Consider the following 25,056-nt stretch of genomic DNA (forward strand, 5'->3'; position numbering starts at 1 on the left):
CTTCGGGTCTGGGGGCTTCCAGCCGCGCTCGGTCCTCGCCCGCCGCCCGCGGCGGAGACTTGCGCCCAGAGCCGGAGCCAGCGGCGCCCCCTTCCGCCGGGAGACCCTCGCCCGCCCGCCCGCCTCTCGGAGGGTGGTGGTCCTTTCGGGGCGCGGCGAGGCCCCTCGGAGCTCTCCCCGCTTCCAGTCGGCAGCCGCGCCCGTGGCTGGGCCGAGGGGATGGCGCGGGCGGTGGCGGCGGCGTCGGGGTGCGGAGGCTGCCCGTGCCCAGCCGGGCGTCGGTGGCGGCGTCGGCGCTGCTGCAGCGGCGGCTGCTCCTCCTGCCAGCAGTGAGCGGAGCGCAGCCGCAGCGGCGGGGGGCGCGCGCGCGCTCGGGCGCAAGGCTGGCGGTGGCGGCGGCGGGGAGCCCGGCGGAGGAAGGAACCACGGCCCGCCGGGCGGCCAGCGGCCTCTCTCCCGGTGCTGGGGGCGCAAACACGGCGGCGGCTTCTCCTCCTCCTCCTCCTCGGGACTGGCTTCTCCGGACGCAGCGCCAAGGTGAGCCCGAGCCTTTCTCCCTCCTCTCCCGCGGGTGTGCGTTGCGCGTTGCGCGTTGTGCCTCCCGGGGCGGGAGGGAGCCTTCCGGAGCCTCCTTCTCCTCCTCCTCCTGCGCGGGGCTTGTGCCAGAGGAGCCTCCCCGGGAAATGGCCCTGGGCGCTGGGGGGTCTGGGCGGCATCCTCGGCGGCGCTGAGCGAGGCGAGGAGGGGGAGCCGGCGGCGGGCGAGGGATGCGCGGGCTGAGCGAGGGGCGCCCCCCTTCCGCTGCAGCGGCGGCAGAAGAAGCAGCGGCAGCGGCAGCAGCCTGGTCCTCGCTGGCGGCAGGTAACGCCGAGGTTCCGGCTTGCTGGGTTTAAGGATCGCGGCCGTGCGCGCGGGGGGGGGGTGTCACCGTTGTGTGCTACGGGTGGGGGGGGGGAGAGGGCGGCCATGCCACGGAAAGAGGATGGCATCTCGCTGTCGCTACCCCCCCCCCCATCTTTGGGTAGCAGGTACGTTGAGCGGTTCCATCTTTTGAAGCGGGGAGGAGGATGGAGAGGAAATTAGGCTTCCTCCCCCACCTTTCTCCGGTTAGTATGGGGGGGGCAAGGGGGGAGGACAAGGAAAAAGCGCTCCATGGATGCAAAGGCGAGGTATCCTTCCTCCCCTTTGCTCAACGGAAGGATGGATGGGTATCTTGCCTTGGGGATGCAGCCTTCCCTCGGCTTGGTTTGCTGGGCCATTTGGGCCACGAGGGTCTTTCAAGAGGCATCGCCCCCCTCTCCTGCCCCCCCCCCCAGCTCCTTCAAAGGCTGCTAATGGAGCCTGCCTTGCAGCGCCCCAAGTCTTGGCCCTACCTGGCGTTTTGTTCTCATTAGCAGGCGGGAGTTCAATGTCGCCAATAGCAACGGCTCGGCTTCTTCTTCTCTCTCCGCCATAAGGATGCTTTGGCCCAGATGTTTAGATTCCCCCCCCCCCGCACTCTCCAGTTGCAAAGACCCTGTCTCAGGGTTGGGGTGCTTCACGCAATTCCTCTCTGCGGGGTTTGTTAACCGGGGACAAATGTGTGTTGGTGGAAGGCGAGCCAAGCCTCTGGCTGTAACCGTCAGGGCATCCATGTCCCACAGAGGAGATCTGCTGGCGTTGATACTGAGCCGGGGAGACCGGCTGGCATCCTTGCCCTCCATACTTTGTGCCCTTTCCTGCAATTAGCTGCTTTGAAAGGATGGCCAGAGGCCGGCCGAGTGACACTTACAGATGTTTGGGTGTGTAAAGGGCGGAAATATTGTAGTTCTTGTTAGAGAAGCCTTTCGCAAAGTGCTCCATCAGGTGTGCATGTATGTGTCTCTCTGCCCTTTACCACAGATTGCTTCTTCAGATGGAAGCCAAACAAGAAAGGCCATTTTCCGGGGCCAAAGACTGATTAGAAAAGAGAGTTGTAGGCACTGTGTTTCAAAACCGTTATGTTTTCGTAAGGCAAGCGAACTGTTCTCACATTTCTGTATCCACTGTGTTACTATCACTGAGGTGATGCAATCCCTCTCCTGTGGCTTCAGCTGCTGCTGTTTTGTTGTTTGTTATGAACGTTATTCCTTTATTTAGCTTAGCATACTCAAAGGGACTCTATTGTGTTGCATCCTGTTAAAAGGAGGAAGAGGTGACTGCACAAATGCAGATCATTTATGAACATCAGAGTGCCATTGTGTGGTTTTTGGTGTTTTTTAATTAAAAAAAGAGAGAAAACCCTGGCCTACTAATTCCTGCTAATTAAAATTAATTGTGTTTTAAAAAACTGAAAGAGCTCTGATACTTCAGTTTATAAAGATGTGTGACATTTCATCTGAAAATGTGGGCAATTTAGCACCGCTCAAATGGGTTTTGCCTACAAAGCCTTCTGAGATAATGATGATCTGAAGCAGAAGTTGGCTTTTTTGTGAGGTTGCATTCTGATGTTTCTAACTCTGCGGGGTCACAGAGTGGCATTTCTCTACTGAGTAGTAGGAAATTCACCCTGGAAGTACATTCAGGGTGTCTGGAAAAAATGAGATTTGATCCACATCCTTTGTTTCTTAACAGGCTGTATTTCATAGTGCTTGCATGTTCCACAGGCCATGATGTCATCAAGATGATGCCTATCAGGTGTTGCACTGTATAGCCACAAAGAATTACAATGTACAGACTTTCTATCCCTGTTATGTGTGTGTAGCCTATGGAGTTGGTGTCTGTAGTGGGGCCAGCTAGCAGGATGCAGCCCAGACCTCAGTCGCATAATGGATATTGGTGGAACCGGTTGCACTAACAGTCACAAACAAACCCCTCCTTGAAGTTGAGATGTGCTTAGGGGTAAATACTGACAGTTATGGCTCTTGTTCTCTTTAGATTCTGAACGGCAAGCAAGGTATTACAGTGGAATTGATTTCCTGTTCAGTGGGGTCATGGTAAATTTGGAAGTGCATGAGCTCATTGTGACAACTCCCCCTCCTCGGTTGCCGTTCCCCCAGGAGAGTCAACAATTGCTGGTAGTTGTGTTGATCCATCATATTATGCATGCACATCAAATAGGAGGAGTAGATGGCATAGCATACCCAAGTGAGGCCTGCCTGGCACCAGTTTTAACAACTTTTTGGCAACAAGTTAAGATCATCCACTTTCCTCAGGCATTTGGTGCATTGCAATGGGATATCAATGCTGATATGTTTTACTGTTGCTGATGAGATTCTTGAAGTTGTTAATGTATTGATTGCTATTTTTAACTCTGTATTTTTTATTATTTTTCCAAGTTGCTTAGAGACTATTTTTGTATTAAGCAATTAATAATAAAAATAACGCCACAACCTAACCTAATAATACAGTCCTAGGCATAATTACCTGGGCGTAAATTCCACAGAACTCAGTGGTTCTTCCCTCCGAATGTATAGGTTTAACTTGTACAACACAGAGAGATCTTCAGCCAGCTGAAATTCAGCCTTTCTTCAGTTAAAAATGTGATGCGTCTTGCAGAGAAATGCTACCATTTCAACGGTTAGTGTGAAGTAGGAACCCCTTGAAAGAAAAGGACAGATGTCTACATCCTCTGCTTGATTGTTTTCCTCATTTTCTGACTTATCTTATGCTAATCTGTCACAAATAAACATGAAAGCCTCATTATCAGCTGATGCACTTCCTACTGTAAGGGGCGCCTATCATTTACCCTGGTACTCTAGCAGATGTTACCACAACTCCTGCTCTGGGTGGGGGGAAAGTCCTGGAGCTGCACCCCTATATTCCCTCACTACACCCCTATTTCTGTTCAAGGGAACTACCACGGAGGTTGTTTGGGGGGCTAAGACAGCAGAAAAGGGGAAAGTGTAGCAATTTTTGATCTCTTTATCTTTGTTCTTCAGTACTTTGTAGCAGGTGAATCTCTGCAGGGTAATTGCAGTTTCTGACAAAGGTTTTGTGCTCTGTAAATCTACCTGTACCTGGGAATAAGTGATTTTCTTTGGAAATACAATAGCTCTACTTACAAAGCTCTTGAATTTTTGTAGATCTGCTAATTTACTGAGGCAGATAGAAGTGACAGAGGGTCTCATTGTTTGGGGAGGGAGTTGTCACATAATTACAGAATACGTGTGTGCACAATTAATTTCACACAACATATTGTATGGGAACCAGTCATTTTATAGAGGGAAGTCTGTTGCTGCTGTTGGGTAGCTCTTGCTGAAGTCATTGGTCGCTGCAATTGTTGTCAGTAGGACTGGAGAAGAGATGTCTGCATCTTGTTTTCAGAATATTTCCTTGTTCTCCTTTGAACTCCCCAGACTTCTGGTTTAACTTCCTTTCTCAACGTGATAATGTTGGAAACAGTCCTTTAGTGATATCATGTATCCTTGTTGCAGTTTCTGCAATCACTTAATAGTAGGTAATATCTGTGAGGGGAAAAATAAGTGTTATATAATAGGCCCAGTGTGTATTTCATAGGTGGCCATCTTTATAGCACAGGTACCATAAATGGCACTGCATTATGGCAGCAGCAGTTTTTTGGGCACTTTTAGACAGGAGCAGGTTTAGGTCTGCACCTCAACCTGTTTCTCCTGTGCTATTGACTGCTTGTTTGACAGCTCAGTAGACCACAGGCAAAGTTGCATCTGAACATAGAGGGTTGGGCACACTGGAGTGGCACTGTCTGACACTAAGGAACTTGTGGTCTGCTTGGCTAAGAAGTCCTCCATCACTGATGCAGTCTGTCAAAATGCAGTGTCCCTGTCGCTATGGTCCTTTCATGCAGAAACACTGTACTTTCAAACATTCTAAAACTTATTTAAAATTATGTTTTCCGCTTGAAAAGAGACCTGAGTTAGAAAGGGAATGAAGCGCTGTACTTATTTGCTTCTCTCTTTTGTCCGGTGGCTGGACATGCCGGTGCCTGATCAGACATGGTAAAGTATTGGATTTGTTCATTGATTGCTATGGGCACCTCTCACAATTGACCTGAAATTGACCTGAAGTTTTTAATGTTTGATGTCGTATTGTATTTTAATTTGTTGGAAGCCACCCAGAGTGGCTGGTGGAACCCAGTCAGGCAGGTGGCATAATAATAATAATAATAATAATAATAATAATAATAATAATATGAAATGTCTGTTAAAGTTGGAAGCCCACTATGTGTCTTAACCTAGCTGCTAAGGTTGCAATCCTATGCATGCTTTCCAGGGAAGTGCCACAGATCTCAGTGGGACTTAGTTTTGAGAAGACATACTAGGATTGTGTGGTAAATCTTTGCTTTCTATTTGCTAGCTAGCCGCTTCCTTCTCGGGAACCCAGGAAAGTGAAATCAGGCACTGCTTCATTAAAGGGGAAATCTGAAAGCTAATAACTTCATAAGGACACCACAGTTGTTCATAAAGAGTAAGAGGGAGACTCCTGTGTTTTACTTATTCTTTTTTTTTGGGGGGGGGCTTTTAAAGAGGCTAAAAACCCACACCAGTTTTTCAAATAGAGGTGCAAAAACCCTAACATATGAGTAAACAGCAGATATTTGCCGAATAAGGGACTTGTTTTAATAAATCAAATGGTGATACATTGGCCATTTCTTAATTTGTATGATATTTAGCCAGTATGTCATTAACATGCAGATATTCCATGCCAAATTTTAGTTTTGATAAATCTCCTGTATTTCATTAACATTTCGATCATTTGGGCTTTATAAAAGCCACTTGTAACCTATCAGAGCTGGTAAGAAGAGTGTCTGTATAATAAAATATTTATTCATACACATTCAACATTACATGACTTGGAAAAGCCCAAGCATTTGGTCACCCAGCCTTGGAGAGATTTTATGCTGGTACCTAAAATATGGAATGCTCAAGGCCTTTTGTGTTGCCTTTCTAACCACAGAAAATTATGAACATTTTAAGGTGGCGTTGAGGACTTTGGGATGGGTAGTGAGTTACCTGGACTCTTGGCGTTCAGACTTCCCTCAGATGCTTCTTCAAGCACAGAGTGAAGAAGGGTGACTGACAAGTGGTCCAAGGCCTTTGGGATGGCTAGGCCTGCTATATACATGCTAGAGGTCTGCCCTTCTACCCATGACTGGTCAACAGAACAATGCCTTCTGCCCACTGCGCATCATGTTCCAGCTTAGTGACTGACCTCAAGATTCCTGGGGTCCGGAAAGCACAACTGCCTGAATGACATAGGTTATGCTCAAGTTAGTGTCAAAGACCAAGGCCATTCTAGTACACACTCCATTTTAGAATCTTTGTTTTCTTGTATCTGCCGAAGCATGGTTTCAGTAAATAACTTGTGACTTGGATAACCTTACCTATGTGGTCACCTGTAGCTTCCAGTTACTCAGTTTAAGTAACTACTGCCATGTTTCTGAAACTAAATTCTGGCTGCCTGGTAATGAAAATCTCATCACATGTGGTCAGATGGTTTTAAGAGGCCCCTATGCCACAAATTGTCATGGTGACTTCATTCCAGTAAGGGCAAGGCAAGAGAATCCCAAGAGAATCATCTAAAATGTAGAAGCATGGAATAAGTTGTTACTCCATGAGATATTGAACCAAAGAGGATGCCCATTTGAGACTAGAACAGGACTTTTCCACATAATCATCTTGGCCTTTGAATACCTGATGAAAGAGGTTGCCATTGGAGGGTCTTTCTCAGGCTCTGATTCAGGCTCTTCTGTGATCTTCCTCTGAGCATGTGTCTAATGGCCATTCCCATGTATGTTGGCTGATGGTTTAAGGAATGAATGGGAAATATTGATTTTCTTTTAAAAGCAATTGTATTCTGCACATGTGAGGGAGGAATGTGACTTGCCAAGCAGGCAGTTCTACTATGGACTCAAGACAATGGCAAGAGCTAGGATTTTGGAATTTGCAGGGTACTTATAGGTGGAGTGCAGTTTTTTTTAATATCACTTAGTGAGCGACTCAGAGTAGTCTTCATCCAGCTTAATAGGCTTTATGAAGAAAGTATTAAGACAATTTGAAATTATGCTTTAAGGTGTGCTTAATAAATGTGCTGAAGTAATTGAGTAACAGGGTAAATGCTTCACTTCAGGAAATAAAAATGTTAAATTTCTCTTATGTAAGAGAGGGCACTAGACTGTCTAGGATGGTTGAAAAAATTGCTTTTTAAAGGTAGCTAGCTAAAACTTTTTTTGTGAGCAACACAAAGATCTAAAGGGTAGTAGAACTAAGGAAAGATTCTTCATTGTAGTATCTTTGTTTTTGTATAAATCATTTATATATACCTCCAAAAGACTAATTAATTTCTATACTGAAAAACAAGATACTTAAAACAGTTTTCTTGTCTACTTGAGTTATTATTTGTGGGGCTAAATTACACTGTGAGCGCAATTAAACATTTGAATACAGATGAGGGTCTTAATCTGTATGATATCCATGTATTTGTCTGCAGTTGAAATGGACTCAGCCAGGAAAGCTGACAAATGTTAATCCTGATGTGTTTGAAAGCAATTATAAAGACCCAATGAATTGACTTAATTCCAAACCGTTAACATCAACAGGACAAGATGCTCTTAAACTTGTGTTTTAACTGATTGGTGGATCAGGATCTTAAAATTAATAGCGGATTAGTGAGCATACAATGTGCAGATGTATTGGCATTACACGGACATAGATATGCATTTCCATTAGAATTTCCATTAGAACTACACCTGACAGATTAAAAGAAAATCCTTTAATTGACAAAAAAAAACCCGATGCCTCCCCCAATTAAAAGCACAGCAGTTGTTGTTTTTTTAATGCTATTTTCAATACAAATATTTGTGAAAACAATTAAAAAAATTAATGCTTAAGAGGAATATCCCTCGGGGAAATTCTAGTCCATGAGCCGAATCCAGCCAATTCAACCTCTCAAGCAAAGCCCCTTCCCCCCAGACTTCCTTACCAGGTCTGCCACAAACCAGGATAGGGGTGAAAATATGTCCTCCCCGCTCCTTGGCTGGTTTGTACAATCCACAGTGGAGTGGGAAAGACCTGATTTACACCTTCACTTTGGTATGCTGGGTGGGGAGTCTTAAACCTCCTCATCCAACATGCCAGAATGGAGTTGAAGATATCTGCCCACCCACCTTGTGTCAGATGATTACTGAAAAGGAAATTCAGCTGAAGGTGGGTGACTTAGAATCATAGAATCACAGAATCATAGAGTTGGAAGAGACCACAAGGGCCATCAAGTCCAACCCCCTGCCAAGCAGGAAACACCATCAGAGCACTCCTGACATATGGTTGTCAAGCCTCTGCTTAAAGACCTCCAAAGAAGGAGACTCCACCACACTCCTTGGCAGCAAATTCCAGTGTCGAACAGCTCTTACTGTCAGGAAGTTCTTCCTAATGTTTAGGTGGAATCTTCTTTCTCGTAGTTTGGATCCATTGCTCCGTGTCCGCTTCTCTGGAGCAGCAGAAAACAACCTTTCTCCCTCCTCTATGTGACATCCTTTTATATATTTGAACATGGCTATCATATCACCCCTTAACCTCCTCTTCTCCAGGCTAAACATGCCCAGCTCCCTTAGCCGTTCCTCATAAGGCATCGTTTCCAGGCCTTTGACCATTTTGGTTGCCCTCCTCTGGACACGTTCCAGTTTGTCAGTGTCCTTCTTGAACTGTGGTGCCCAGAACTGGACACAGTACTCCAGGTGAGGTCTGACCAGAGCAGAATACAGTGGCACTATTACTTCCCTTGATCTAGATGCTATACTCCTATTGATGCAGCCCAGAATTGCATTGGCTTTTTTAGCTGCCGCGTCACACTGTTGGCTCATGTCAAGTTTGTGGTCAACCAAGACTCCTAGATCCTTCTTTTCATCCCCATTGCAGCTATCTCCCCATAGCTGATCTGCGCCACTCGGCTGATGAGTGGGGAGGGCTTGGCAACCTAAGGCCCATGGGCCACAAGCGGCCCACGGGGGTCATTTAACCGGCCCACGAGCCACCCCCGGACCGAGCCACCCACTCGGCAAGTCCCTGCCAGCGCAATCCAGCACGGGGACTTATTTCCGCGGCGCTGGAAATTGCATCTGTGCAGACGCCGGAAATCGCAGTCGCGTGTGCTCATATGCACTCAGGATCCAGCCCGTGGAGGGGTCTCCGCTGAAGTGAACCGGCCCAGGAGAGGTAAACCTTGCCGACCTCTGGCCTAATGCATGCCATGGCCATGGGATTGAATAAAATCCCCTCCCAGGTGATCTGCCTGGATTAGTGTGTGGCAGTTGTGTCCCTGGCAGGGGTGTACCTAGGACACAAAAATCTCGCCTCTCTACTCTGCCTAGGAGCCCACAGGTCCATTTTTTTACTCCTCAGGCCACTGCTCTGCAAGGGATGGGGGCCACCAATACATCTCCTTGCCAAGGTTGCGAGGGAGCCTAGGTACGCCTCTGGTGGCTGGGTCTTCCCAGTGTGGAGTCTAGTCCTACCCCCTATTGGAGCGTGACCCTGACAGCCATGGAAGTATAACCCTTGTACGGAGGGAGGTGTTCCCATCCGTGAGATAATGCCTGTGCCAATATGATTTTTCTCTCTCTGACACATTCTACCGTATTTTTCGCCCTATAGGACGCACTTTTTCCCCTCCAAAAATGAAGGGAAAGTGTGTGTGCGTCCTATGGGGCGAATGCAGGCTTTCGCTGAAGCCTGGAGAGCGAGAGGGGTCGGTGCGCACCGACCCCTCTCGCTCTCCAGGCTTCGCGCAGCTCTCCGCAAGCGGTGGGAGCCCGGCGCTGGGCTCCCACGGCTTGCAGAGAGCTGCCTGTTCTGGGGGCTGGGGTCGGGGGAAGCTCGGGATTCCCCTGCCCCAGCCCCGCGCCTGGGGGGGGGGAATAGTTCCCCCCTTTATTTCCCCCCCCCCCCACAAAAGTAGGTGTGCCTTATGGGCTGGTGCGTCCTATGGGGCGAAAAATACGGTACAATTATTGGGGGGAATTCATTGTAGCACTAATTCCCACAGCAGTGTACAAGCTGCGCTAGCGGGATGGCTTGCACAAGAGAAAAGTGCAGGAAGCCAGCATGGTTCTTGTGGCTGGTAGCGCAGCACATCGCTGTAGCCCTGACACCACCTGTTGCACAACAAGCTTCTTCTAGTGCAACTGTTGCACTGGGTTTCATATTCCTAACCATTATTTTCACCCTTGCTTAGCGCAACATGCCTTGTAATCAGCAGTCAGAATGTTGAATCCCGAACTGATGGATTAAATTATATGAGTTTTAATAGATTAATCTACTTCCTTTAATTGGGTGACATTTCCTTACTTTCCACGAGAGTAGTAATGAGTTATGGCTAAGCTTCAGTTCAGATGATCCTACAAAATAATGGTTTTGGAAGATCATAAGCAATCTGTTAGAATCCCTCCTACATGCATATCGGTTTAGAACAGGCTTCCTCAACCTCGGCCCTCCATATGTTTTTTTGGCCTACAACTCCCATGATCCCTAGCTAGCAAGACCAGTGGTCAGGCATGATGGGAATTGCAGTCCCCACAAAAATATCTGGAGGGCCGAGGTTGAGGAAGCCTGGTTTAGAATTTAGCACCAACCATAGTTTGTGACGGGACGCGGGTGATGCTGTGGGTTAAACCACAGAGCCTAGGACTTGCTGATCAGAAGGTCGGCGGTTCGAATCCCCGTGATGGGGTGAGCTCCCGTTGCTTGGTCCCTGCTCCTGCCAACCTAGCAGTTCAAAAGCACATCAAAGTGCAAGTAGATCAATAGGTACCACTCTGGCAGGAAGGTAAACGGCGTTTCCGTGCGCTGCTCTGGTTCGCCAGAAGCGGCTTAGTCCTGCTGGCCACATGACCCCGAAACTGTATGCTGGCTCCCTCGGCCAATAAAGCGAGATGAGCGCCGCGACCCCAGAGTCGGTCACGACTGGACCTAATGGTCAGGGGTCCCTTTACCTTTATAGTTTGTGACACTGGAATCTACAAAATAGCCATGGCCATTCTAAACAGAGCCATCCATCTATTTCCAGCCATAGCTTCAGATACTGCTTTGGAGGGCAAAATGCTGACCACTGTTTGCTGATCTTGGCATCACTGCAGAGTATGTCAGTGCTCAGTTGCAAACTGAAGTGAAGCTGCCTATGGGATTGGAAGACGGAGCATATGAGCTCTTGACTCCTTTATGATGCTTGAAACCATATTTTGGAGAATCATCTGAACAGAGGCTGAATAGTTTGCATTTAAATCTTGCTTTTGACACTAGGCGGAATGAGGCAAGTCATAGCAGGGTTTCCTTTGCAAAGGCAGAAATGAGAAGAGATAGCATTTATTGTTTAATAAAGATTCATGACAGTATTGTTTACAACTGGTAGAATAAGCTGCATATATCAAAGGTTAAATATGTGAAGAGCAGTTATCTTAGCAATAAAATAATTATAACTAACCCCCCCCCCAAAAAAATAACATTTTCTTACTACACAAACGCTTCCCAGCTTTTGAGCTGCTACTGGAAATTTGGCCATGCTGTTATGCTTATTTCTTTATTTCTCCCACTTATACCCTTCTTTTTAGGGTGAGCCTTCACAAAGTGGTTTACAATAACGTAACAGTTACTGTTTTAAATTGTATTTGTATTCGTCATTAAACAACCATTTTGCAAAACCAATCCAACGGTTATTTTTGAAAACCAAGTAACATCAGCTGAAAATAAAATCCAGCACAGAACGTTAGCAAACTAAACTTGGCAACAGTCCAAAAGCATAGTGGATCAGAACACAAAAGTTTGCTGTTGAAAGATAGGTTTATAGCCCTTGAGGAAGGGATTGCAGAGGTTTGGGCCCATGCTGAAAAGGCCCTGTTTCTTGTGCCAGCCTGTCTAATAGATCTTGATAGCGGGCCCATGAAGCTAATATTCAGATTTTTATGAGCGCAGACAATCCTTCAAATAACCTGATGCCAAGCGATTTGTGGCTTAAATGTTGATACTGGCGTTTTAAATTGGATCGAGAAACAAATTGGTAGCCAATGAGATTTGCACAATATAAGCCTCATTTGGGCATGATAATGTGCTCCTGTTCAACAACTGAGGCTGCACAGAATAGTCTCACTTCAATGGTGTGTGGTCCCCACCCCATGTCTGTGTGTGTTGCATGACTGTCTTTAGGAGGTGAAGCAGGCATCCCAAACCTGCGGCCCTCCAGATGTTTTGGGACTACAACTCCCATCATCCCTAGCTAACAGGACCAGTGGTCAGGGATGATGGGAATTGTAGTCCAAAACATCTGGAGGGCCGAAGGTTGGGGGTGCCTGCCTCATAGTATGCAGCTATGAAGCCTCCCTCCCTACAGATCTTTGTGCTGTATAGATGGAATGCCAGGGGAGGTGTGTGTAACTATTTGGCACAGCCTTCTTCCTGTGTTGTTGACCACTGAAGTTCATAATGTCCCACTAACCCTTGGAGCTGTTGCATGTTGTACTGGTTGAAGTTTCCAAGCTATTTTCAAAATAGCCCCTTGTAGTTCATGCTACAGTAGTCTCTACTCCAGGTGCCAATTAAATCACTGGCATTTGAGAATAAATTTTGGCTTAAATAAAACAAAACAAAAAACCCAATCCGTCCCATTAATGTAGTAGGGTGGAAATTCCCAAGCAATTACGGAAGGAATCATAGAGTTGGAAGGTACCACAAGGGTCAGCTAGGCCAACCCCTTGCAATGCGGGAATCCTTTGCCCAATGTGGGACTCGAATCCACAGCCCTGAAATTAAGAGTCTCATGCTCTACCAACTGAGCTAAAAATTATTTGCCCTCTCCTCTTCCCTTCTCCATGCTGGGGGTATTGGGCTCAAAAAGCTATGTCTGAACCCAATTCCCCTTCTTCATAGATGAAGTGATTGCAGGGGAGGAAGCCCCCCTCCACCCCCTAAGTGATTTGAGCGGAGGTAGAACTTGGAGAGGACGCGGGTGGCGCTGTGGGTTAAACCACAGAGCCTAGGACTTGCTGATCAGAAGGTTGGCGGTTCGAATCCCCGCGACGGGGTGAGCTCCCGTTGCTCGGTCCCTGCTCCTGCCAACCTAGCAGTTCGAAAGCACGTCAAAGTGCAAGTAGATAAATAGGTCGCGCTCCGGCGGGAAGGTAAACGGCGTTTCCGTGCGCTGCTCTGGTTCGCCAGAAGCGGCTTAGTCCAATCATCTTCTTTTGCAGGATGCTAGCTAATTCAGATGCTATGGGGAGATGGGTTTTCTCAGTGGTTGCCTGACTTTCATTGAATGACCTCCTTTCTCCATGTTCTTCCATTTTTGCTATTAGGTGCTTTCGTAGGACTCATTTGTTTTGAAAGGCCCTTTTTTGAGGTGGCATGCACTCTGGTTTTGCTAATGTTTGGGTTGTTTTGTTGTACATATTAGAGAAGTTATTTTAATTAATGTAAGCTGTTAGGAAAAGCAGGCTAGTCATATTTTAAACAAATACACATACAAATAAAATGTAAGGGTGAGAGCATAGAAAACAAAACAGTATCTCTGTTCAGACATCACACCAGACCATGATAAAGGAAGCTTAACTGATGGACAAACTATGGTTTGTCACTTATTGTTTGACCAGAATCAGAAACTGTGGTTTGAAGTGGTTTGGTAAATCGTGGTTTGTGCTGTTTATGGCTTGGCATGATATCTGAATGGGCAAACCTTTCTCTTGGCCTTCAGAGACTGATCAATACCAAGGAGACCAGAGTGAGCTTACGAAGCAGTGCCAAGATTACAACACACACACACACAGAGAGAGAGAGAGAGAGAGAGAGAAGCAGCTTTTAAACCATCGCCTGTATGTTCTGAAAGCTCAAACCATGTGTTGCCTCCTAAATTATGGTTTGCAGAAATAATGTTTTGATGCAGCCTCTCTGTGAATGGGAACATTATTTCAGGTGTTCTTAAACTGGGTAATAGTTGCACTGTGAAGTTCTGGCTGTTGTAAAACAAGCTGTGATCTTGAAAGACAAAGATGTTCCAGAATATTTTGCTTTAGGCGAGAATGGCAGGAGTCCAGAAGTGGTGCTTTCGAAGATGAGGGTTGGGAAATTGCTATAAAGCAGTAGCAACTTTCTTTACTTTCCCTCACGGACCTCTCCTTTCTTTGACAAATGAAGCTAAAGTTGAAAGCTCCCATTTTAGCACATAGAGCTTCGGAACAGCTGATATCGTTAAAGGGTTCCAAAATCGTTACAGTGTGCTGCAGAAAAAAGGGAAAACATTGCCATGTAATCACACTCGCACCTCAATTCTTATGGACTGGTTTGCATTGCTGTCTCAAAGAATTGCAGAGGCAGTTGTGTGCTACTGTGCCGTAGTGTTTCAGAAACAGAACCTTAGCCTGAGCTTTAAGAATGGAGCAGGGATCAGTGCCCAGTTTTGATGTTCTGCATGGGTGGGTATCCTGAATGCTAAAACGCATTCCATTGATAACTTGCCCTGTGAGGAGCTTTTTCAATGGCTCCCTGTTCCCCCCCGCCCCTTCGAACTCTCAAAAGCTATTCTAAAGGCTACCCCCTCCCCCTATCTTTCTGAATAGATTTCCCTGCTCTGGAGAACTGAAGGGGTTTTCAAAGACCATGTTAACTTCTTTTCTTTATCAGTGTCTCACCAGCATTTGTGTCACTGGTGCTTTGTCGGTCCCAAAGCGATTCAGAATTTTTCTCGGTTCCATCAGAGACCTCTTCCCCACCCACCCCGCAAATGAGACATTAATTCCAAAACCCTTTTGTACTGAAATACGCACCAAATAACTTGAACTTCTGCACTCTTCAATAGCCTTCTTAACTAATTAACCCTGCTATGGTCACACTCTTATATATTTGTCTGTGCTTCGTAGTATTCTTCCCCCTGTGAAGATGGCTGATGAGGACCTACTCCCTATTAAAAGTGCTGTTGAGGCCAAGTATGTAAATAGGTGGGGACGCGGGGGACACTGTGGGTTAAACCACAGAGCCTAGGACTTGCCGATCAGAAGGTCGCGGTTTGAATCCCCTGCTCCTGCCAACCTAGCAGTTCAAAAGCACGTCAAGTGCAAGTAGATAAATAGGTACCACTCCAGTGGGAAGGTAAACGGTGTTTCCGTGCGTTTCCGGCGTTTTCTGGTTCGCCAGAAGCGGCTTAGTCATGCTGGCCACATGACCCAGAAGCTGTACACTGGCTCCCTTGGCCAATAAAGCGAGATGAGCACCGCAACCCCAGAGTCGGCCAATACTGGACCTAATGGTCAGGGGTCCCTTTACCTTTATGTAAATAGGTAGTACGGGATCCCTCTTCTCTCTGGCTTTCGAAAGCCACCATTTCTGTGACAGATTTGTCACAACCCTTTTCATCAGCACCATCCCTTCCGGCGATATTCCGAAGCCTGGTTTCCCTCAATATGTTTCAGATTATTCTTCCTACAGCCCCATCCAGGCTGGGGGCTGATGGGAATTGTAGTTCAAAACATCTAGAGGGCGTTGGATTGGGGGAGAGTATCCTATTGAAGGACAAATATGTGGAAATTGACTGAACGTACTGCTTATGTCGTGAGCTGTTTTGTAACGGAAGATAACTTGAAAGGTGGGCTAAGAAAATGTCTCCCATGTGCTGAAATTTAGATGGTAATACAGTGGTATCTCGGTTTTCTAACATCTCCGCTGATGAACATATTGGTTTTCTAACGCCATTATCCCCTGAAGGAAACCCCTGATTAGTTGAACTACAACTAATCCAGAATGTGGCAGCTAGATTGGTGACTGGGAGCGGCCGCCGAGACCATATAACTCTGGTCTTGAAAGACCTACATTGGCTCCCAGTACGTTTCCGAGCACAGTTCAAAGTGTTGGTGCTGACCTTTAAAGCCCTAAACGGCCTTGGTCCAGTATACCTGAAGGAGTGTCTCCACCTCCATCGTTCTGCCTGGACACTGAGGTCCAGCTCCGAGGGCCTTCTGGCGGTTCCCTCGCTACGAGAAGCCAAGTTACAGGGATCCAGGCAGAGGGCCTTCTCGGTGGTGGCACCCGCCCTGTGGAACGCCCTCCCATCAGATGTCAAAGAGAACAACAACTACCAAACTTTTAGAAGACATCTAAAGGCAGCCCTGTTTAGGGAAGCTTTTAAAGTTTAATAGGTTATTGTATTTTAGCGTTTTGTTGGAAGCCGCCCAGAGTGGCTGGGGGAACCCAGCTAGATGGGCGGGGTATAAATAATAAATTATTATTATTATTATGCTTCAGTTTTGAAACATGCCTCAGAAGTCGAACATGCCATGTGGCTTCTGCTGAGTGCAAGATCCTGGACAAAGAGTTAAAAGATAACCAGTTTCTTTTGTTATTAGATAGCCTGGCACATTCCCTACTGTTGAGAAAAAGGGCCTTTGTATAAAGAGTTGGTCAAGTATAGGTGATTTTCCGCCGTAGTAACTTAATAGAGGAGTAATGACCGCTGGGAGGAGCACAGAGAGAAGAAAAGTCGGGGTGCAGTAGCACTAGCAGACGCCTTCATCTGCCCCAGCTGCGACAAAACATGTCTCTCCCATATCAGTCTTTACAGCCACAGCAGGCGCTGTAACTGCCCAACAGTTTGACATCACCCCCAAGGACACACTTCTCCATTGTCTCCTGACACGGGCGGATGCCAACCAGCTCATAGATGTCATTTGGAAGGAGAAATGAGTGTATAATATATAAGGAGCTTGATTCTGGTGAGGCTCATAAATTCAGTGGTCCCGTCGCTCACTGGGGTAAAACAGCTTGAGAATAAACCTGCTCAATTCTGCCCTAACTTCAGTGGCTGCCAGTTAGTTTCCAGGCCCAATTCAAAGTGCTGGTTTTGACCTATAAAGCCTTAAAGGGCTCAGGACCGCAGTACTTCAAGCATCGCCTCTCTCCATATGAACTGACCCGGAAACTGATAATCACCTGAGACCTTCTTTGTGTGCCCCCTCCATGAGAGGGTGGCAACACGAGAACGGGCCTTTCCTGTGGTGACTCCTCACTTGTGGAATACTCTTCCCAAGGAAGCTCGCCTGGTGCCCCCATATCTTTAGGCGGCAAGCAAAAACCTTCCTCTTCTCCCAGGTGTTTGGCAAACAATCTATGGCCTTTTAATCTGTGTGTGTGTGTGTTGCAAAGGGTATTGTTTTTCTTTGTTACTATGTTATGTATTTTTGTGTTTTTATATTGTAAATTGCCCTATGATCCTTGGATGAAGGGCTGCATAGAAGAAATTAATAATAATAATAATAATAATAATAATAATAATAATAATATCATCCCGCCTTAAAATGTGGCCACACATATTCAGATGATTGTAGAGACAGCATTATTATGAGCCCCAGTGAAGTTGTTGAGACTTTTGACCCTCCCCCTTTTAAAAAATGCATTTATTAGCCTCACCCAGTCCTGTGGTTTTATAGCAGTAAGGTTTGAGTGTGCAGAAAAGGAGAATTGAAAGAAATGGTCAAACCAGGCGCATTCCCCTGCCCCACTTTTTTAAAAGAATGAGTATTTTCATAACTGAAGAGCTTGTCAAGTATATCTGATTTGTTGTCATAGTAGCTAATGGTCACAGAAGTCATGTGGAAGCAGTAACGACCAGCATAATGCACACTATGTCATTATATTATAAATAAAAACTCCTTTTTTGTTGGAGCCAAAACTTAATTCACCACCAAAATCACAGAGCGTATGAGATGGGCAATGTTTTATTCTGGGGTGTTCTTTGGGATCCCAGAACACCCCAGTTCATGCATAAATGAATATTTGGAGAATTTCCAACATTCCTCCTTGTAACCTTGTGCCATATCTGGGTTCCATCCTGACTCATAAGAACGGCCGTGTTGCCACACTTTCTCAGAGTCTTACTGCATAAGCTTTCATGGACTAGGGTCCAGTTCATCAGGTTCTTGTAGGGTTAACCTGAGGTACAGGAATATATACATAGAATTGTTGTGGTCGTTGGTTGTAAGCATTGAAGTCTGAAACAAAACAAATACAGAAATCGTTTACGGTTAACACAAAACAACTGTTGATAATACAAACATCTTTGGCACTGGTAAACCAATGAACTTACATAGTGTGATTAAAAACATATACACACACCATAGGGTTCATTGCAGTGTGTCCTGGGAAGCTGGATATCGCGGTTTCTGATAGCAGCTTTCCATCCTTTTATTATTTTGCATGCAACAATGGATTGCTAGCAGATGACGGCATATATATCACATTGGAATATAAGCAGGTGAATGAGCCCCCGGTGTAGTGGATGACATCAGGACATGTAATAGGTCCTGCCATGTAAAATTGATTCCTCCCAGAATAGACACGGGGTCCAAATTTGCATCTGGCTTTGCTGGAGTGTCTTATCCCTGGGCTCCTGTCTCTGGTATATGGCTAGTTGTTGATGATGGGCAGGTGTTTTAGGTTCAGGGACTGTGTCTAAGCACATTCAGACAAATGGCAGACAACCACAGTCAAAACCACTCCTATTTATCACATTGTGCCCGTCCTGCACAATGACACTTCTCTCCCACACAGGACTAGGACTCAAAGGAGGGATGTTTCCTCCTGTCTGCTTTAAAAAAAACACACACACACACCCCAAAATATTGTTTACAGGACACAGTCCTTTGGGAAGCAAGCAAAAGCCATGTAGGAGCTTTTTTCTGCAGAGCTTTAATCCGAGTTGGGAGTACATTCAGCATTAATACCCGCATTGCTTCTTCCCCGCCCCTTTTTTGAAAAGAGCTGCATCATGCTTATTTAAACAAGTGGCTAAGATCACATGTAGTTTGGCCCTCACAGTCTACCCCTGGCATGTTTTGTTGTTGTTTAGTCGTTTAGTCGTGTCTGACTCTTCGTGACCCCCTGGACCAGAGCACGCCAGGCACTCCTGTCTTCCACTGCCTCCCTCATGCTGTAGCTTCGAGAACACTGTCCCACCATCTTGTCCTCTGTCGTCCCCTTTTCCTTGTGCCCTCCATCTTTCCCAACATCAGGGTCTTTTCCAGGGAGTCTTCTCTTCTCATGAGGTGGCCAAAGTCTTGGAGCCTCAGCTTCAGGATCTGTCCTTCCAGTGAGCACTCAAGGCTGATTTCCTTCAGAATGGAGAGGTTGGATCTTCTTGCAGTCCATGGGACTCTCAAGAGTCTCCTCCAGCACCATAATGCAAAAGCATCAATTCTTTGGCAATCAGCCTTCTTTATGGTCCAGCTCTCACTTCCATACATCACTACTGGGAAAACCATGGCTTTAACTATACGGACCTTTGTTGGCAAGGTGATATCTCTGCTTTTTAAGATGCTGTCTAGGTTTGCCATCGCCTTTCTCCCAAGGAGCAGGCATCTTTTAATTTCATGGCTGCTGTCACCATCTGCAGTGATCATGGAGCCCAAGAAAGTAAAATCTCTCACTGCCTCCTTACTTTGTAGTAAATTCCACTAAGTTCAATTGGAATTACTCTCCAGTAATTGTGATTAGGATTGCCACCTCAGTCTAGTAAAAGGATTGAGGCTTAGCCATACCATGTACTGGGGAAGCATTCTCTTTATGCCTGTGCCAGCAAAATTTCTCTAATTATGAAAGCACTTTTGTGGTGAGATCATGTTGGTTAATTTCATGCGCCCAAGAAGCACAGAAAGGTATCCAAAGCTCTGAGTATGCGCTACCTGGGTGCTTGCTGCAAGCCATATTTGCAGAGTAGGCTTCTGGATTAATAATGTATTACATTATTCAACTCGGCGTAGTGCAGAATCTCAGGGCTGGTAGAAGTATTATCAATTTATAAAGTGTCAGATGTGTTTCTGACATTGTACAAAGGCTAAAGGCTAAGAGTGCTCTGAAGATCAGAGCCTGTGTAAAGATATGGCAAGGATATGGGGATGACAATAATTATTCATAAGAATATCTAAATGCACAAACAGAGATGTGTTCACTCATTACTATTGTAAAGAAAGGCTTCTCATGGGATCTGACCTTCATGGTTGTTGGAAGTGTGTGTATATAACACACACAAAAACATATACATTCTCCTTCTTCCAAGGTCTCCGAATACATTAGGTTTTGCAGGAAGTGAACCTCCATTTGCTGGTCAGATCTAAACCCACCTACCTTTAGAGAAGAATTTAAAGGGTGGTAGCCAGAAGTTCATTTCTTCAGTGTCTTTCTAGCCCTTCAAGCTGTTGTTGTTGTTTAGTTGTTTAGTCGTGTCCAACTCTTCGTGACCCCCTGGACCAGAGCACGCCAGACACTCCTGTCTTCCACTGCCTCCCGCAGTTTGGTCAGACTCATGCTGGTAGCTTCGAGAACAGTATCCAACCATCTCGTCCTCTGTCGTCCCCTTCTCCTTGTGCCCTCCATCTTTCCCAACATCAGGGTCTTTTCCGGGGAGTCTTCTCTTCTCATGAGGTGGCCAAAGTCTTGGAGCCTCAGCTTCAGGATCTGTCCTTCCAGTGAGCACTCAGGGCGGATTTCCTTCAGAATGGATACATTTGATCTTCTTGCAGTCCATGGGACTCTCAAGAGTCTCCTCCAGCACCAGCATTCAAAAGCATCAATTCTTCGGCGAATTGATCAGTTTCTTTCTGATTCGTTCTATGGACAGCAAAAGCTACCCAAGGGGGAAATGATCCTGTCTATCTTGAAGGGTGAAGATAGACAGGATCATTTCCCTCTTGGGTAGCTTTTGCTGTCCATAGAACGAATCAGAAAGAAACTGACAATGAGTTTGTTTTTTGACATTTTGTAATTCATGTGGTGGTGGTGAGCTTCCTGTGAACAATTCAACAGGATACAGGTAAAACAGAATGTTGTGGTTTGCCTTTTGGAGAATGGCTCATCATGTTGACCCAGGGTTGCCCTGGCTACTGACAGACTTAGGATGCCATTCAAGATGTGGTTTCTGACCTAGAAAGCCCTAAGTAATTTGTGCTGTGTGATTTAAACATTCCCTTTTCGGCTTGGCAGCCAATGCTGACATTTCACGGGTTGATATGGCACCATGATGGTTGATATGGCACCATAAGCTACAAAATCTTTGTCATGTCCTAATCTTGGATGTCGTCAGCAGCAATACAATTTAGTCATGATTTGAACATCTCCAGTTTCTGCATGGCAGGAAGAGAGTTCTTAGCTAGGATAAAAGCATAGCCTGTGGCAAGCAAGACATATCTGAATCTCCCTCTCCTTCTATAAAGACTCGGGAGGATATTATCTGGGTAGGGAAAATACATGCCTTTTGCCGGCAGAGGCATGCTATAAATTCTGCAAAACCCTTCATATACGGTATCAGCACCCTCGGGGTTGACAAAAGAGTGCTGGAAGCCTTCTGTGTTGGAAACATTTGTAGAGACACACTTTTGAAGGATCTAGAGATGCTATAGAAATCCAAACACTGGTACTTCTGTTGCCACTCCAGTGGGGAAAACTCTTCAGTCATTCATTACTCATGCACTAATAAAGTCACTTCAGATTTAAATGGGTTAAGTGCTGCTGTTCTTTATGGACCTATTAACTAACCAGAGTCTGGGGTGCCTTGCCCTAAACTCCAGTTGATAATCTGCAGGTGTTGGGACTGAAACATCACACTTGGAAGTTTCAGTGCATTTAGATAACGTAGCAGCTGTGAGATATACGCCTTGGAGCTGCTTTCAGAACTTGGCTATCTGATATGGTCTGGAGTTACTTGGATGCTGGAAAGGTTCTCATTCTAAGTCTGGAGTCTGACGGAATATTTGTGTTGTTGCTTTTCTCACCCAAATGATTAGGGTGAATTTACTGATATGTGAGTCGTATATGGATATGTAAAACTCCTCACCACCACCACCACCCGCCCGTCGTTTCCACCGCGGCTTCATATTTGCAAAGCATAACCCAGGCAGAAAGGTCCTTAAAGGAAACAATCCAGTTTTACAGTTTTCCTGAGAGCTTCTTCCCCATGGGGGACAGCCATGTCCACAGCAAGTGCAGCCACTGCAGTGCTCAAAAAGTCATATCGTTTTGAGGATTACCGTATGTTGCTGAGTATTTTTGTATCTTTGCAACTCTAAAGCTTTGCTAGGTTGTGAGATAATGGTTTTCTTAAGAACACACTGAGAACCTCCTGAGTAGTGTAGGAATCTGTACTCTGATATCCCCAGTAAAAAATACCCGACACACTGTCCAACAAATTGCACTGGCTGTCTGGAGCTTTAGGGATGCAGTTAGGACATGGTCCTGTGAAATGTTTGGGGAATCTTACCATTAACTCAGAAACCCATTGCCTTTTGTTTGTAAAGGAGAATTGCTAAAAAGATGGGAAATGTTGTCTTGGGGCCTAAGCTTTTATATAGTAAGACCTTAGTACCAAAGGTACTACCCAACATTCTATTAAACACCTCTTTTGGGAACTTCAGGGGCTGAAAGAACACGCCATTCTCTGAAGACATGTCTGAAGTGAATTAGCCTTAAATGGCCCCTGGACACCTGAAGATTTCACACGTTCCTTTCTTTGTCAAACTATATATTTTCCCTCAAGTTTGGGGTTCTGCTATGTGCTCTGTTTCTCAATGGATTTATGAGGGATTCACCCTCAGGGGAATGTACTGCTCAAGCTTGTTGGAAGGCTGTACACAAAAACCTCCCTCAAAGAATCGATCTCAAAATCCTGTGGGTGTAGAGTTACCAGATTTTTCGTTTTGCTTCAGAGTCTTGGGGGATGTCAAGCCCCACCTCTGAGATAATCCAATCGATCTCTGGGCTTTCAGCTTAGGCCAGGTGTTTTCACAATGAGTGTTTCTTTCTCAAGGCATCTGAGCCTGCGTGCCAGGTAAAATGGGGGAGAAAGTGCAAAAGAAGACTCTGCAATAACAACATGAGGCAGCCATGTTGACTTCGCAGCTGCTCAGTATTATTTATTAAAATAGTCCCATGTTTCCTTTAAGAGAAAAGACCATCTAAGGCCAGGGAACAAACTACAAGTGTAAAAATGCAACAGTAATCAAACTTTAAAATACAAAAAAAGCAATGAATTAAACTATATTTTTTTAAAAAAATCCAGAGCCAAAGTATTAAGATGTCTCCAAACTTAACCAACAAAATGCATGCAGCACTGATGATAGGAGGAGGCAGCAGGTTGGTTTAAAATGGCGGATGGGATATTGGAAGTGTGCGTGTGTGAGTGGATCTCTCGACTCTTTATATTTATATTTCTTTAGAAAGCATTTATGATGGTGGCCTGATTTGGATTTGGGCTGTGATGCTGAGGGACCTTCCCCCCTCGGTACCATGTTGCTGAGGTAAATTGGCCAAGGGGGCAGGATAAACTCTTGATCTTGCAGGCACACCCTGACACATGGATTGTTTAACTCATGATCTCAGTGCATCAGCTCTGTTTACAGCAAGCGCTTCGATTCTTGGCCGGTAGTCCTGGTGCCTCCTTCGTGTCCGTCAGAAGTGAGAGGGTGTGCATCTTGCCCAGGAGAAGGTGGAAACTGGGCCTTGTTACCACCTCCGTTTTGCCTGAGCTCCAGTGCCACACTCCAACCTCCAGTACGTTTCCGAGCACAATTCAAAGTGTTGGTGCTGACCTTTAAAGCCCTAAATGGCCTCGGTCCAGTATATCTGAAGGAGCGTCTCCACCCCCATCGTTCTGCCCAGACACTGAGGTCCAGTGCCGAGGGCCTTCTGGCGGTTCCCTCCCTGCGAGAAGCCATTTTACAGGGAACCAGGCAGAGGGCCTTCTCGGTAGTGGCACCTGCCCTGTGGAACACCCTCCCATCAGATGTCAAAGAGAAAAATAACTACCAGACTTTTAGAAGACATCTGAAGGCAGCCCTGTTTAGGGAAGCTTTTAATGTTTGATGTATTACAGTATTTTAATATTTTTTTAGAAGCTGCCCAGAGTGGCTGGGGAAACCCAGCCAGATGGGTGGGGTATAAATAATAAATAATAAATAATAAATAATAAATTACTAAACCTTGCGGCTAATAATGGGAACAGGAGCTGCTTGGTCAAAAGAAGAGGGAGACCGGTGCCATCCTTCTCCCAGCTATGAGGCACTGGGGAGGAAAAGTCAATAGGAAGTGAGGCATCATTTGGGTGCTACAACTAGGGTTTGGGAGAGAAGCAATGAATTGAAACAATGGGCTTAAACATGCCTAACTTTGCATGAGTTCAGGTCATAAGCTTCACATACAGCACTGTCTTGCCCCAGGAGATTCTTACTTGCTAAATTAAAAGAACCTACCGTATTTTTCGCTCCATTGGACGCAGTTTTCCCCCTCCAAAAATTGAGGGGAAATGTGTGTGCGTCCTATGGAGCGAATGCAGGCTTGTTCCATAGCCGCGCGCAACCCCTCCGGCAGGGAGAGGCTGCACGGGGCTATGGCTTCTTCTTCTTTTTATTAATTTCCCCGTCTAAAACTAGGTGCGCCCTATGGTGCGAAAAATACGGTACTCAATGCTAGCTAGTCGGGGAGGGTCTTGTTAGAATACTGACAGTAATTTATACTGGGTTGAGTCCATTGTTTAGAAATACTAAGAAAGGGAAGCATTGGCATAACTGTGATTCTTATCTGCAGAGACTGCTTCCTCATATATCGCAAAACAAAGACACCAAGTCTGTGAAACCACTGAAGAATCAATACAAAGCCATACCTCTTCTTCCAGCAATGATAATAAAATTTCCCTTTACAATGGCAAGTCTTCTGGAGATGTGCTGGCTCCACCAGTTTTATCCTTAACACCCGTCTATTTTGGACCATCTGTTCTTCATGCTGCTGAGAGAGGATTAGAGATTTGCTCGACATTGTCGTCAGCCATCACCAGGAGGGCAGCATTGGCGTGAAATTAGTTCCAGTGGCATCAAATTGAATACTTAAAACAATGCAACAAGCATCTCAAAACTGTCCCAGAAACTCCAGCAGGTGCAGAATGCTGCAGCGAGACTCCTCAAGGGGTTCCTGCCATGGGAGCATATTCACCCAGTGCTTTACCAGTTGCGCTGGCTCCCGGTGGAGTATAGGGTCAGGTTCAAGATGCTGGTTTGGCCTTTAAAGCCCTTTGTGGCTTAGGGCCCTCGTATTTACGGGACCGCCTCTCCTGGTA

The 25,056-nt window shown here is 45.9% G+C and overlaps 1 protein-coding gene across 18 annotated transcripts in view; it reads left to right on the top strand.

Annotated features, from left to right (window-relative positions):
• The first annotated feature begins 390 nt into the window (after positions 1-390).
• ADGRL3 (adhesion G protein-coupled receptor L3) overlaps positions 391-25,056 on the top strand; it is a 531,565-nt gene continuing 506,899 nt past the window's right edge. For all 18 annotated transcript variants that reach the window (XM_083592813.1, XM_083592800.1, XM_083592815.1 and 15 more), the window contains exon 1: positions 391-537. The gene's annotated coding sequence lies outside the window, so the exon portion shown is untranslated. The remainder of the gene's footprint in view (positions 538-25,056) is intronic.

The sequence above is a fragment of the Podarcis filfolensis genome, assembly GCF_964270895.1.
Source record: "Podarcis filfolensis genome assembly, chromosome: 17".
Classification (NCBI taxonomy): domain Eukaryota; kingdom Metazoa; phylum Chordata; class Lepidosauria; order Squamata; family Lacertidae; genus Podarcis; species Podarcis filfolensis.